The sequence below is a fragment of the Babylonia areolata genome, chromosome 10 (genome assembly GCF_041734735.1).
Source record: "Babylonia areolata isolate BAREFJ2019XMU chromosome 10, ASM4173473v1, whole genome shotgun sequence".
Taxonomy (NCBI): Eukaryota; Metazoa; Mollusca; class Gastropoda; order Neogastropoda; family Buccinidae; genus Babylonia; species Babylonia areolata.
Window position 1 is genome coordinate 7,876,013 of NC_134885.1, and position 15,000 is coordinate 7,891,012.

At 40.4% G+C, this 15,000-nt stretch overlaps 1 protein-coding gene across 2 annotated transcripts in view; it reads right to left on the minus strand.

The window, feature by feature from the left end:
- Positions 1-14,799, minus strand: part of LOC143286428 (uncharacterized) — a 79,501-nt gene extending 64,702 nt beyond the window's left edge. For both annotated transcript variants that reach the window (XM_076593989.1, XM_076593988.1), the window contains exon 1: positions 14,607-14,799. The gene's annotated coding sequence lies outside the window, so the exon portion shown is untranslated. The remainder of the gene's footprint in view (positions 1-14,606) is intronic.
- Between the last annotated feature and the right edge of the window lie 201 nt (positions 14,800-15,000).

Below are 15,000 nucleotides of genomic sequence, written 5' to 3' on the forward strand. Positions count from 1 at the left end.
GAAATAAATAAGTAAGTAAATGATTACCCTGTGGACAAAACAACAAAGTTCTCGTAAGCAAGCGTACAGTAATGTCAGTCTACGTTCATTCACTCATTCACTCCAAACATCACTTTACCAAATATTTCACATGAATCTACAATTGTTACAAACGTGTGATAAGACTAAACTATCCCATTAATTGAAATGAGCAATTGCTTCTCGATTCGAAATTGTCTAATTTCTTAAAGATATTTATATAAATCCTAGAAACTTCAAAACGTAAGTTGAGGTTACATTTCAGTTAAGATTAACTCAGTTATTCGAAATAATTGCAAATCCGTTCAAATGCATAACATCTAAACTCAAAGTAAACTGATAGAATATTATCAATAAGGAAATACAAATAGCATTTACATTTTGGTATCAATTTCTCAATGCTAGAAATGTTTACTGTAAAGTATGATATATTTCACTCACCCTATCAGGTTGACAGAGGCCCGCACACACACTGCTGTTGCCTGTTCTCTTTTAAAGCTAACTGAGAACTGATGATATTGGTTCTACAAGGAAAGGGTAGGAGAACTCACTTCGTAAAAACATATCAAGATGCAGCACATCCACCCTACATGATTATTATTTTGCACGTGAAGTTATGATGCTAAAGCTAACACGGGTCATAAACGTGCACTCTCTCTCTCTCTCTCTCTGCGGGGCAAAGAGAACAATTTCACCCTGTTACATCTGGTGTGTGTGTGTGTGTGTGTGTGTGTGTGTGTGTGTGTGTGTGTGTGTGTGTGTTTCTAGGTCTATCTCTGTTTCTCTAAGTCTCATTCTATCTGTGTGTGTGTGTGTGTGTGTGTGTGTGTGTGTGTGCGTTTCCGGGTCTATTGCTCTGTCGTTGTTTGTGTTCTCTCTCTCTCTCTCCCTCCCTCACTCACACACACACACACACACACACACACACACACACACACACACACACACACATCTCTCTCCTTTCTCTTCTCCTTCTCCTCTTCCTTTTCCATCGTTTTCCAGGTTTTGGTCTTCTTCTTCGTCATCGTCATCGTCGTCGTCGTCGTCATCGTCACCACGGTTGTCGTCGTCGTCGTCGTCGCCGTTGTTATCATGATCCTTTATCATCATAATCTTCATCATCGCTTTTAATTTACTCACCGTGTGTTTCTCTTTCTCTTTTTCTTCGGAATCCCGCTCACTTCCGCCGCCACCCCCCACCCCTTGACCCCCCCCCCCCCACCTCTTCACCACCATCCCCTCTCTACATCTTCCTCTTCCTTCTTTGTCTCTCTATCAAGATCTCTCATCCGTCTGTCAAAAACCCAACAAGCTAATACTTGAAAGTGACAGAGTTTGACGTAAAGGCCGAAGATCTTCCAAAGTTCAAACAGAAAAAACACAAAAACAAAAAAAACCCCACTAAAATCAGGGGAGATTATGCCGAGACGAAAGGGAGCAATTTCCTCCCTTGTGGCCACGAGTTTTCGCTCCATTTGTCGCTGAACATAAATCGGTTGAGTCTGCTTGCGGTTGAGAATTACTTGGGCCTTGCTTTTAATGATAAAATGGTGTGATTAAAGGATTTCAATTTCACGGTGTGTGTGTGTGTGTGTGTGTGTGTGTGTGTGTGTGTGTGTGTGTTTAGTTTTGTTTGGTTTAACTTACTCAGTACGGCCAGTCCTCTCTTCTCCTCTACACAGACCCCTCGGATGTCCAGTGGGTGTCTCAATGACCCAACCTTTAGCTTCCGTCGTCAGAACTGTGGTATTCTTTTGTCAACATTCACCTCTTCAGTATAAGAGCCTTCCGCTTGCAATATTTTGATGGTGGTAATTGGGGTGAAACGCTGTTAACGTCGTCTCTTTCGCCGTTCGTATGGAGAGAGTTAACGTCTTTTCACTGTTAAGTGATATTAGACAGTGGTGAAAGGTGTATGTGCGCATTGGAGATGAGACGTGGGGTACATGGGAAGAGGTGGTGGGATGACTGTAGTGAGTAGTGGAAAACGAAGAGCTACTAAAGACTGTACTGTAGTGACTAACAGTGAACTTTAACTCTCTCCAGCCTGCAGCTTTTGTTTTTTTGTTTTTGTTTTTTGCGGGGTTTTTTGTTTTGTTTTTTTTGTAAATTGTTTTCCTATCGAAGTGGATTTTTCTACATAATTTTGACCAGGGACAACCCTTTTGTTGCCGTGGGTTCTTTCATGTTCGCTTAGTGCATGCTGCACATGGGTCCTCGGTTTATCTTTCTCATCCGAATGACTAGCGTCCAGACCACCACTCAAGGTCTAGTGGAAGTGGGGGTGGGATGGGGGGGGGGGAATACTGGCGACTGTGCTGGATTCGAACCAGTGCGCTCAGATTCTCTCGCTTACTGGGCGGACGCGTAACCTTTCTCTTGCTATGGAATTCGCCTTCTGTATAATTATATATATATATATATATATATATATATATATATATATTAGAGAGAGAGAGAGAGAGAGAGAGAGATATTTGTGAATGATTAAACTGTGACAAGAAGAGGCACAGGTATATTCATATATTCGGAGCGATCAATTAAATGATTTACTAATCCAGATATCCCACACAGATTCGTGTAGAAGTACTTACGTACGTACGTACATACATAATGTACCACTTGTTCTTTTCATTGCTTTGTTACTTTTAATAGACTATTCCAGTAACTATTCTTATTCGTCGTTCTTATTATTTCATTTTGTTTCTTTTTTTCCCCAGTGATTTGTGTCGTTCTTTATTTTTTTGTTTTGTGTCGTTAAATGGGCAGAATTGCCTTTACTGCGCTTAATTCTTTACCCATTAAAGATTCAATCAATCAATCTTTTTTTCCATCTATCTTTCCTCGAGTCTTCTTTTTTTAAATTTTATTCCGAGTACGTAATTTAAGTCATTTATCTAACTGCGGTTTGAACAATACTTTTTTTTTTTTTTTTTTTTAGTTCGAAACCACAGGAGAGGCGTGACAACTGTCGAAAAAAAAAAGACACCTCTGAAGCAACGACAACGACAGCAAAAACAAAAAAAATTCAAAACAAAACAAACATGAAAAATTCCGACACAGGTGCACGTGGGTGGTACAATTTTCGAACGCAGACAACTTTGAAATTGGTTCCCCTGCAAATCATGCGATACATAGGAAACTTTTCTTTTCCCCTTTTCTTCGTGAAACTTTTTTTTTTTCCCCGCTTAGAATAACTGTATCCCTCACTTCCAGATTGAAAAAAAAAAAAAAACCTTTCTTTTTTTTCCTCCTGGAAAACAATTCTCTGGCGTCTTTTTCTGTTTGTGTGTTATTTTTAGGTTGTTACGCTTTTTTGTCGTGACTTCCGGTGTGAAGGGAAACATGTAAGGGGGTCTGCTTCGAAATCTTTCTCTTCCAAGTTGAGAAAACTTTCCTGTTGTTTTATTTTTTCCTTCTGGAACAAAAAAAACAAAACAAAAAACAAAAAAACCCACTTCTTTTTGTGTGTGTGTATTTATTTATTTATTTTTATGTTATTATTATTTTTTGTTGTTGGTGGTGTTTCTTCCTGTGTGAAGAGAAGCATGAATGGGATCTATTGTTGCACCAAAGAAACGTTTGTCGGGTATGGATGGTAATGAGTATCCTTTTTGGGGTTTTGTTTGTTTGTTTCATGTATCCGGGTTTATTAGAGAATCATTCACATTTGTTGACAGCATATGATTCCGTTCCTTTACTGTGTATCTTATTTTATCTTCTTTTTTTCTTTCTTTTTTTTCTTTTTTTTTTAATGTAGGGGTGGTGGGGGGTCTCTGTGTTTATCCGTTTTCTGCTGTTCCAATAAAATATAACATCGTAAGCCACCTGTGTGTGTGTGTGTGTGTGTGTGTGTGTGTGTGTGTATGTGTGTGTGTGTGTGTGTGTGTGTGTGTGTGTGTGTGTATGTGTGTGTGTGTGTGTGTGTGTGTGTGTGTGTGCGTGCGTAAGTATACACAATTCTTGCCTACAGTTTGCTGCTTTCTGACCGAAGACAGCACGCCATATAAGTATCACCTGAAAGGTTGCAGAATGGTGAAGATGCTCACCTGCCAATTACAGTGTCCGTGAGGGTCTGGGTTCGAATCCCGATCTCGTCCTTTTCTCCCAAGTTTGACTTTAAAAAAAAAAATCAAACTGAGCGTCTATTACAGTGGAGTGATGGCCTAGAGGTAACGCGTCCGCCTAGGAAGCGAGAGAGAATCTGAGCGCGCTGGTTCGAATCACGGCTCAGCCGCCGATATTTTCTCCCCCTCCACTAGACCTTGAGTGGTGGTCTGGACTGCTAGTCATTCGGATGAGACAATAAACCGAGGTCCCGTGTGCAGCATGCACTTAGCGCACGTAAAAGAACCCACGGCAACAAAAGGGTTGTTCCTGGCAAAATTCTGTAGAAAAATCCACTTCGATAGGAAAAACAAATAAAACTGCACGCAGGAAAAAATACCCAAAAAATGGATGGCGCTGTAGTATAGCCACGCGCTCTCCCTGGGGAGAGCAGCCCGAATTTCAGACAGAGAAATCTGTTGTGATAAAAAAGAGAAATACAAATACAAAATATTCATTCAAATGAGACGATAAACCGAGATTCCCCGTGTGCAGCACACACTTGGCGCACTGAAAATGAACACCATGGCAACGAAAGGGTTGTACTTCTGGCAAAATCATTATGTGGAAGTCCACTCTCAGTGATAGGCACACAATTATATAAATTATATATACATGCATTCAAAGTTTGACTAAGCGCGTTGAGTTATGCTGCTGGTCAGGCATCTGCCTGGCATGATGTGGTATGGCATGATGTGGTATGGCATGATGTGGTGTGGCATGATGTGGTGTGCCTATAACGTGGATTTTGTCCGAAGGCAGTGGCGCCTTCTTGAGAAACAAACTGAAACAATGCTACAAAAAAATCCTCAAAGTATGTTCTATTTTGTTGACTGATAATGACAAAACCGATGACATTCTTGTTGACTGATAATGACAGTATCGATGACATTCTTGTTGACTGATAATGACAAAACCGATGACATTCTTGTTGACTGATAATGACGATATCGATGACATTCTTGTTGACTGATAATGACAGTATCGATGACATTTTTGTTGACTGATAATAACAATACCGATGACATTCTTGTTGACTGATAATGACAGTATCGATGACATTCTTGTTGACTTTTAATGACAATATCGATGACATTCTTGTTGACTGAAAATAACAATACCGATGACATTTTTGTTGACTGATAATGACAGTATCGATGACATTCTTGTTGACTGATAATGACAATATCGATGACATTCTTGTTGACTGATAATAACAATGCCGATGACATTTTTGTTGACTGATAATAATACCGATGATTGTTGACTGATCAATGACCTTGTTGACTGATAATGACAATATCGATGACATTCTTGTTGACTGATAATGACAAAACCGATGGCATTCTTGGTGACTGATAATGACAGTATCGATGACCTTGTTGACTGATAATGACAATACCGATGACATTCTTGTTGACTGATAATGACAATATCGATGACATTCTTGTTGACTGATAATGACAGTATCGATGACATTCTTGTTGACAGATAATGACAGTATCGATGACATTCTTGTTGACTGATAATGACAGTATCGATGACATTCTTGTTGACTGATAATGACAATACCGATGACATTCTTGTTGACTGATAATGACAGTATCGATGACATTCTTGTTGACTGATAATGACAATACCGATGACATTCTTGTTGACTGATAATGACAGTATCGATGACATTCTTGTTGACTGATAATGACAGTATCGATGACATTCTTGTTGACTGATAATGACAATACCGATGACATTCTTGTTGACTGATAATGACAGTATCCATGACCTTGTTGACTGATAATGACAATACCGATGACATTCTTGTTGACTGATAATGACAATACCGATGACATTCTTGTTGACTGATAATGACAGTATCGATGACATCGTAAGAAACAGACAATGATGCATGCTACTAACGATCATTAAAAGACCATGTCACGTGCTTTTTGGACTTCATTCGTGGACGGCCACGTGAACGGAGACCAGCCACGAAGGGAGACTGATTAATTAATTGGATAGCCCCTGACCGCATTGACCGCACTGACGTCATCGGGTCGGTGTCTGGTGTGTGTGTGTGTGTGTGTGTGTGTGGGGGGGGGGGGTTTGTGTATGTGGTGTGTGTGTGTGTATGTGTGTGTGTGTGAATGTGTGTGTGTGTGTGTGTGTGTGTCTGTGTGTCTGCGTGTGTGTGTGTGTGTGTGTGTGTGTGTGCTCATGATGATGCTGTCTTACGTTACGGCTTCGCATTACCATCATCATGATGATGATCAGCAGTTGTTTCTCCATATGGATGTTTGTTTTTATTACCATTGTTATTGTAGGTGCTGTTGATATATTACTGCTACTACTACTACTACTACTGCTGCTGCTGCTGCTAATAATAATAATAATAATGATTAATAATGATAATAACCATAGCTAAAGCAACAACAAGGTAAATTTATGTTTTGCGACCTCTAACGCTCAGGTCTCTTCACAACGACTGCAAAACTGCAAACATTATGGTGTATCACACTTAAATATATAAATATCACACACACACACACACACACACACACACACACACAACTGTCTAGGAAAAAGTCTCTCTCTCTCTCTCTCTCTCTCTCTCTCTCTCTCTCTCTCTTATTTAGAAACTGCTAGTTCGCATTGTTCGGGTTTTATTTAGAAACTGCTAGTTCGCATTGTTCGGGAGATGTTTAGAAACTGCTAGTTCGCGTTGTTTGGGAGATGTTTAGAAACTGCTAGTTCGTGTTGTTTGGGAGATGTTTAGAAACTGCTAGTTCGCGTTGTTCAGGAGATGTTTAGAAACCGCTAGTTCGCGCTATTCGGGAGATGTTTAGAAACTACTAGTTCGCGTTATTCGGGAGATGTGTAGAAACTGCTAGTTCGCGTTGTTTGGGAGATGTTTAGAAACTGCTAGTTCGCGTTGTTCGGGAGATGTTTAGAAACTGCTAGTTGGCATTGTTCGGGAGATGTTTAGAAACTGCTAGTTGGCATTGTTCGGGAGATGTTTAGAAACTGCTATTTCGCTTTGTTCGGGAGATGTTTAGAAACTGCGATTTCGCTTTGTTCGGGAGATGTTTAGAAACTGCTATTTCGCGTTGTTTGGGAGATGTTTAGAAACTGCTAGTTCGCGTTGTTCGGGAGATGTTTAGAAACTGCTAGTTGGCATTGTTCCGGAGATGTTAGAAACTGCCAGTTCGCGTTGTTCGGGTTTTATTTAGAAACTGCTATTTCGCATTATTCGGGAGATGTTTAGAAACTGCTAGTTCGCATTGTTCGGGGTTTATTTAGAAACTGCTATTTCGCATTATTCGGGAGATGTTTAGAAACTGCTAGTTCGCGTTGTTCGGGAGATGTTTAGAAACTGCCAGTTCGCGTTGTTCGGGAGATGTTTAGAAACTGCTAGTTCGCGTTGTTTGTGTGATGTTTAGAAACTGCTATTTCGCATTGTTCGGGGTTTATTTAGAAACTGCTTTTTCGCATTATTCGGGAGATGTTTAGAAACTGCTAGTTCGCATTGTTCGGGAGATGTTTAGAAACTGCTAGTTCGCGTTGTCTGGGAGATGTTTAGAAACTGCCAGTTCGCGTTGTTCCGGAGATGTTTAGAAACTGCTAGTTCGCGTTGTTTGTGAGATGTTTAGAAACTGCTAGTTCGCGTTTTTGGAGAGATGTTTAGAAACTGCTAGTTCGCGTTGTTCGGGAGATGTTTAGAAACTGCTAGTTCGCGTTGTTCGGGAGATGTTTAGAAACTGCTAGTTGCGTTGATCGGAATTTATTTAGAAACTGCTAGTTCGCGTTGTTCGGGAGATGTTTAGAAACTGCTAGTTCGAATTGTTCAGGAGATGTTTAGAAACTGCTAGTTCGCATTGTTCCGGAGATGTTAGAAACTGCCAGTTCGCGTTGTTCGGGTTTTATTTAGAAACTGCTATTTCGCATTATTCGGGAGATGTTTAGAAACTGCTAGTTCGCGTTGTTCGGGAGATGTTTACAAACTGCTAGTTCACGTTATTTGGGAGATGTTTAGAAACTGCTAGTTCGCGTTGTTCGGGAAATGTTTAGAAACTGCTAGTTCGCGTTGTTTGGGAGATGTTTAGAAACTGCTATTTTGCATTGTTCGGGAGATGTTTAGAAACTGCTAGTTCGCATTGTTCGGGAGATGTTTAGAAACTGCTAGTTCGCGTTGTTCGGGAGATGTTTAGAAACTGCTAGTTCGCGTTGTTCGGGAGATGTTTAGAAACTGCTAGTTCGCGTTGTTCGGGATTTATTTAGAAACTGCTAGTTCGCATTGTTTGGGAGATGTTTAGAAACTGCTAGTCGCGTTGTTCGGAGGAGATGTTTAGAAACTGCTAGTTCGCGTTGTTCGGAGGAGATGTTTAGAAACTGCTAGTCGCGTTGTTCGGAGGAGATGTTTAGAAACTGCTAGTTCGCGTTGTTCGGGAGATGTTTAGAAACTGCTAGTCGCGCTGTTCGGAGGAGATGTTTAGAAACTGCTAGTTCGCGTTGTTCGGGAGATGTTTAGAAACTGCTAGTCGCGTTGTTAGGAGGAGATGTTTAGAAACTGCTAGTCGCGTTGTTCGGAGGAGATGTTTAGAAACTGCTAGTTCGCGTTGTTCGGAGGAGATGTTTAGAAACTGCTGGTTCGCGTTGTTCGGAGGAGATGTTTAGAAACTGCTAGTTCGCGTTGTTCGGGATTTATTTAGAAACTGCTAGTTCGCGTTGTTTGGGAGATGTTTAGAAACTGCTAGTCGCGTTGTTCGGAATTTATTTAGAAACTGCTAGTTCGTGTTGTTCCGGGGATGTTTAGAAACTGCTAGTTCGCGTTGTTCGGGATTTATTTAGAAACTGCTAGTTCGCGTTGTTCGGGAGATGTTTAGAAACTGCTAGTTCGCGTTGTTCGGGAGATGTTTAGAAACTGCTAGTTCGCGTTGTTCGGGATTTATTTAGAAACTGCTAGTTCGCGTTGTTTGGGAGATGTTTAGAAACTACTAGTTCGCGTTATTCGGGAGATGTGTAGAAACTGCTAGTTCGCGTTATTCGGGAGATGTTAAGAAACTGCTAGTTCGCGTTGTTCGGGATTTATTTAGAAACTGCTAGTTTGCGTTGTTCGGATACATCTGAAAGCGGAGTATGGCTGCCTATATGGCGGGGTAAAAACGGTCATACACGTAAAAGCCCACTCATGTATATACGAGTGAACGTGGGAGTTGCAGCCCACGAACGCAGAAGAAGATCATCATCATTATTATTATTAATCTGTCGTAGTTTTTGATACTCTCACGTCACAGCTAAAATCCCTCCCCTCGAACTTTTGTTTTCGAGAAACTTTTCAGGGGTAAGTGTTCGTCTTACTCTCGTGGGTTCTTTTACGTGTGCAAAGTGAATGCCGAACTCAGACAAAAAACAAACAAAAGACAATTCAGAGTCTGAGGGAGAATAGGAAACAAAAATGAAACACCAGAACGTGTCACAACTCACGAACGTGGGATTTTTATCCTGGACCGCCCGTCAGTCACATTATCAGTGCACATTAATCTTTGCACGCTCGCATACAATAAACAACCCTTACTCTAAACGTTTGGCCAAAAACAAATCTTCCCACACTCACATACTTTAATTAAGTAAAACGCCACTGACTCCAAAAAGTATGGCCTAAAAAAAAAATCCATATTCCAAGCAGTACAGTGTTACAAAAGCACACGCGAAACAAAAAAAAGTCCAGCGACTTTGGATCAAGCTATTGAGCAGTTCTCGAACTTATAGATTTACATTAATATGTGACTCACGATCCTGAAAATATCGAGATATCCGCACGTAGAGCCAATTGTGAAAGCCCCACCCCACCTCTCTCTCTCTCGTGCTTATAATTTCTCTCTCTTCCTCTCTATCATGCTTTGTTTCGTGCATGCGTATGTAATTTCGATAATGGCGCTGTTGCGAATATTTCGGCTTTTAAATTATTTCTTGTATGCGTATGTAATTTCGATAATATTGCTTTTAAATTATTTCTTGTATGCGTATGTAATTTCGATAATATTGCTGTTGCGAATATTTTTGGCTTTCACATTTTTTTCGATCTATTTGTATTTGCATTTCATTTTATCACAACAGATTTCTCTGTACGAAATTCGGGCTGCTGTCCCCCAGGGAGAGCGCGTCGCTACACACTACAGCGCCACCCTTTTTTTTCTTTTTTTGTATTTTTTTCCTGCGTGCAGTTTTATTTTTCCTATCCAAGTGGATTTTTCTACAGAATTTTGCCAGGAACAATCCTTTTGTTGTCGTGGGTTCTTTTACGTGCGCTAAGTGCATGCTGCACACGGGACCTCGGTTTATCGTCTCATCCGAATAACTAGCGTCCAGACCACCATTCAAGGTCTAGTGGAGGGGGAGAAAATATCGGCGGCTGAGCCGTGATTCGAACCAGCGCGCTCAGATTCTCTCGCTTCCAAGGCGGACGCGTTACCTCTAGGCCATCACTCCGTATGCGGGAGGGTGTGGCACTGATTGCTGGCAGAGAGAGAGAGAGAAGAGTGTGATTTTTCTACAGAATTTTTGTGGCGTTTTGTTCTTTCTTTCTTTCTCAGTTTTTTTTTTTTTAATTCTTTAGATTTTGGTATGCTGTCCCTGTGTTCCTAAAAGAATTGTCATCGTATATTTGATATGATGTAAACAGGTTCTGTGCTCTTCCCCTCTCTCTCTCTCTCTCTCTCTCTCTCTCTCTCTAGCTTTCCGCTTCTTTTCATTCCTTACCATTTTTTTCCCCCGTTCGTTAATTTACCGTAGTATTTGTCATTTGTTGTATCATCAACAGTACTTATGTTATTCTCTCTCTCTCTCTCACCCCCCCTTTTTTTTCTCTCACCCCTCTCTTCTCTCTCACCCCTCTCTCTCCTCTCTCTCTCACCCTCTCTCTCTCTCTCACCCCTCTCTCCTCTCTCTCTCACCTCTCTCTTCTCTCTCACCCCTCTCTTCTCTCACTCTCTCCCACCCCTCCTCTCTTTGTCTCACACCTCTCTCTCTCTCAATGTATCTATCTATATATCTATCTGTTGTCTTGCACATTATGTATTACGTTTCGTCATCTTCATGACACGGGAAAAATTATGGCCTTATGATTTAAATCATTTCAGTTCTGAGTTCCCTCTGTTGTTTCTAGCTTGCTTTTTTTCTTTTTTCTTTTTTTTTTTCTTTTTTTTTTACATGGTTTTACCCAGCCATCATTTTTCTCTTTTTTATTTTCTTTTTTTTTCCTAAATGACTCAGATCTTTTTTCTTTTCTTTTTTTTTTTTCTTTTTTTTAAAGATACTCTAAAACCGTTATTGCATTTTCGGTTAATGCTAATCATGGAGATACCGGAAGACAGGTCTGCGAGATACAATGCATCTGGCAAAGTTGGGTTGTTGTTTTGTTGTTGCTGTTGTTTTTTGTTTGTTCGTTTGTTTTTTGCAGGATTATTCAAACATAATACACTGCAGGTGTGGGTAATGGTTTGTTTGTTTTTTTTCCAATCCTGATTGATGATGGAATTAACAAAATGAAACACCACCTGGTGATCACTGTGTTAAAAAAAACTGATGAGGATTTGTCCCCCCCTCTTATCTCCAAACTTGATAGAATAAGCTTCAGGTTTTCTTGTGAGGTCTTGTATTTCCTGTTTTCGTTACCTTCGCATGTTTAATGGAGAAAAAATAAAAATATTTAAATTAAAAAAAAAAAAGACAAGAGATGTTAATTGTGTGCGGGTTCAGTACAGAGACAGAGGAAGAGGCGGACAGAAGCAAACATTGAAATAAAAGACACGGGGGAAACGGATTTGAAATTAAGCTCCAGTTTTGACACATTTTAAGGACTTTCTTTTGGATTCTCTGGTTCGGAGGGCCGGGGTGGGGGGTCGGGCGGGGGGGTGGGGGGGGGGGGGGGGGACAGGGGGTAATGCAAACGAGCAAGAGACAGAGGGAGACAAAGAAGAAGTAGAAGAAGAAGAAAACACACAAGACAAATCTTTATTGATGAGGGTAACAGAGATAGGCCGATGCAAATGTTTCTTTTCACCCAGCACTAGCCCTAAAGATCGTTAGGTATGACAAAAGGAATAATATAAGTACTGTTGAAATTTCAATCCTTTTGTTTTGGGGTTTTTTTTCTATACGTTTGTTTTTTGTTTTTTCGAAAAAATTCGTGTCTGTTGATAGAGAAAAACAGTCAAGTACTATTGAAAATTGACATGTTGATTTATATTTGTTTGTTAGCGTTGTAAGTCGATTTCTTAAGAAAACTGACTTGTTGATTTCTGTTTGCTTGTTTGCTACAGTAAGCTTATTTGTAGGTTGCTTTTTTTTTTTTTACATCACATTTTTGTTTATATGGTGTGTGTGTGTAAAAGATGCATTTCTCTCTTTTTTTTATCAACAGATTTCTCTGTGTGAAATTCGGGCTGCTCTTCCCAGGGAGAGCGCGTCGCTACACAGACAGCGCCACCCATTTTTTTTTTTGTATTTTTTCCTGCGTGCAATTTTGTCTTTCTTAACGAAGTTGATTTTTCTACAGAATTTTGCCAGGAACAACCCTTTTGTTGCCGTGGGTTCTTTTACGTGCGCTAAGTGCGTGCTGCACAAGGGACCTCGGTTTATCATCTCATCCGAATGACTAGTGTCCAGACCACCACTCAAGGTTTAGTGGAGGCGGAGAAAATATTGGCGACTGTACCGCGATTCGAACCAGTGAGCTCAGATTCTCTCCGCTTCCTAGGCGGACGCGTTACCTCTAGGCCACCACTCCACATTCATGTTTCAATTCCCGCAAGGGACACGCGAAATATTTTTGCCTTGCCTTGTATAGCTTGTATCAAAGAGAACATGCAGTAGTGAGAAGACAAAAATGGTCGTGAGAGAAGATATTTATAAAATAGGGTCACTTCTTTTTGTTGTCTGAAGTGGTCAGACATCAAAATACTGTTTGAAAAATTCTTTAACTCACTCAGTACGGCCAGTCCTCTCTTCTCCTCTACACGGACCCCTCGGATGTCCAGTGGGTGTCTCAATGACCCAACCTTTAGCTTCCGCCGTCAGAATTGTGGTATTCTTTGTCAACATTCACCTCTTCAGTATAAGAGCCTTCCGCTTGCAATATTTTGATGATGGTAATTGGGGTGAAACGCTGTTAGCGTCGTCTCTTTCGCCGTTCGTATGGAGAGAGTTAACTGACTGACGAAACTGAATGTTCCGAATACCGTAAAATTATCATTTTATCATTTTCAACCAGAGTGTACCATTTTACGTGTTTTCCCTTTTCAAAACATGCTTTTGAACAAAGACTTCTTAAAGTTAACACGACTCGTATTCAGGTTTAAAAAAGGTTATTTTTTCGGTATTATAATCTACTTGCTATAGAGAAAAAAAAAGTAAAGGAAGGAAGAAAGAAAAAAGAAAAAATGAATAGAAATAGAAGGGAAACAAAGAAGGGAGAAAGGAAGCAAGAAGAAAAAAAGAAAAATTGCTTTCACAACAGAGAATTAAAAACAAAGTTAACCACGCTAAAATAAAGCTTCCTTTTCTTAGGTCCACACTTAATCGTTACTTCTAAAGAAAAGGACAAAAAGACATAGCACACACTAAACGAATGAATACACACAAACAACGCGAACAACTCATACAAGTCCAACTAATCATCGTTCGGGAAAGAAACGCAGTGACCAATGCCAAGAAAATAACCACAATGAAACAAACTCATAATATAAAAGCAGTCCAGTTCAAATCCTTTGATAGAGACGTCACACACGCGCGTGCGCGTGCGCGAAACAAATTCCATGAAATAACCAGACCATACCCTTCCAAAAAAAGTCTTGTTTAGAAAGAAAATGTCAGATATACTACACACATATGAATCAACCTATCAGTTTGTTTTCTTTCAAACCATCTTCGGTTTTTCTAGAAAGAAATTTACACAAGTTATACACAAAAAAGACCAGAACTGAAGTAGTCTCAGTTTTAGAAAGGAATTTCGCGCGTACATACACATATATAACAAATATGCAAGCCGAAAACTAGTCTTGTCTTTTCCGCAGTCTTTTTTTTTCAATTAGAAAGAACACTTCAACTAATAATTTACGAACATACCCTTGTCTTTAAAAAATATATTAACAAAATAACCTTACATTTAGAAAGGAACATCTCACAACACGAACGCAACCGAACGAAAAGTTATTCTTTTGAGACCAGTAATGAGTTTTACACCGAAACCACATACACACATACACGAATATTACAACAAATATCACTACTACCACCTCTACTGCAACTTCTTTAACAACTGCAAACAAACAGCCCCTACTACTATTACGACTACTACTACTGCTGCTGCTTCTACTACTACTACTAACACTACAAACACTACGACAGCTTCTACCACTACGACTACTACTGCTAGTACAACTGCAGAAAAAGCAAACATCCTCAAACAAGCCCAAACAACTCACCAGTTGGTAGGAAGCGGTGGTAAAAAGACAAAATACAAAGACGTTCTTGTTCCCTTGTCCGTCTCTCTAGCTTCGGCCTTCCCCAGACAACGGGGGAGTAGGGGGAAGAAGCTGAAAGATGCAGCAGCCTTTGGTCGGGAACAGCAGGAAGACTTGCTTCCAGACCCAAAGTTGTTTGGGTTTTCGTTTGTTGTTTTTTTCTTCTTCTTTTTCTGCCCGTTGCCCTTTCCGTCAAAAGCACGGCTGGCGAGGAATCCGCCTTTTATATACACCCTAGTCACGTGACGGCTTGGCGTGAAGGAACGCTATTGGCCCAAGCGTTGAGTCACGTGGGAGGAGGAGAGGCGGTTGAGTCTTCTGCCCACTCTCTTCATCACCGAGTCTCTTGCTCTGT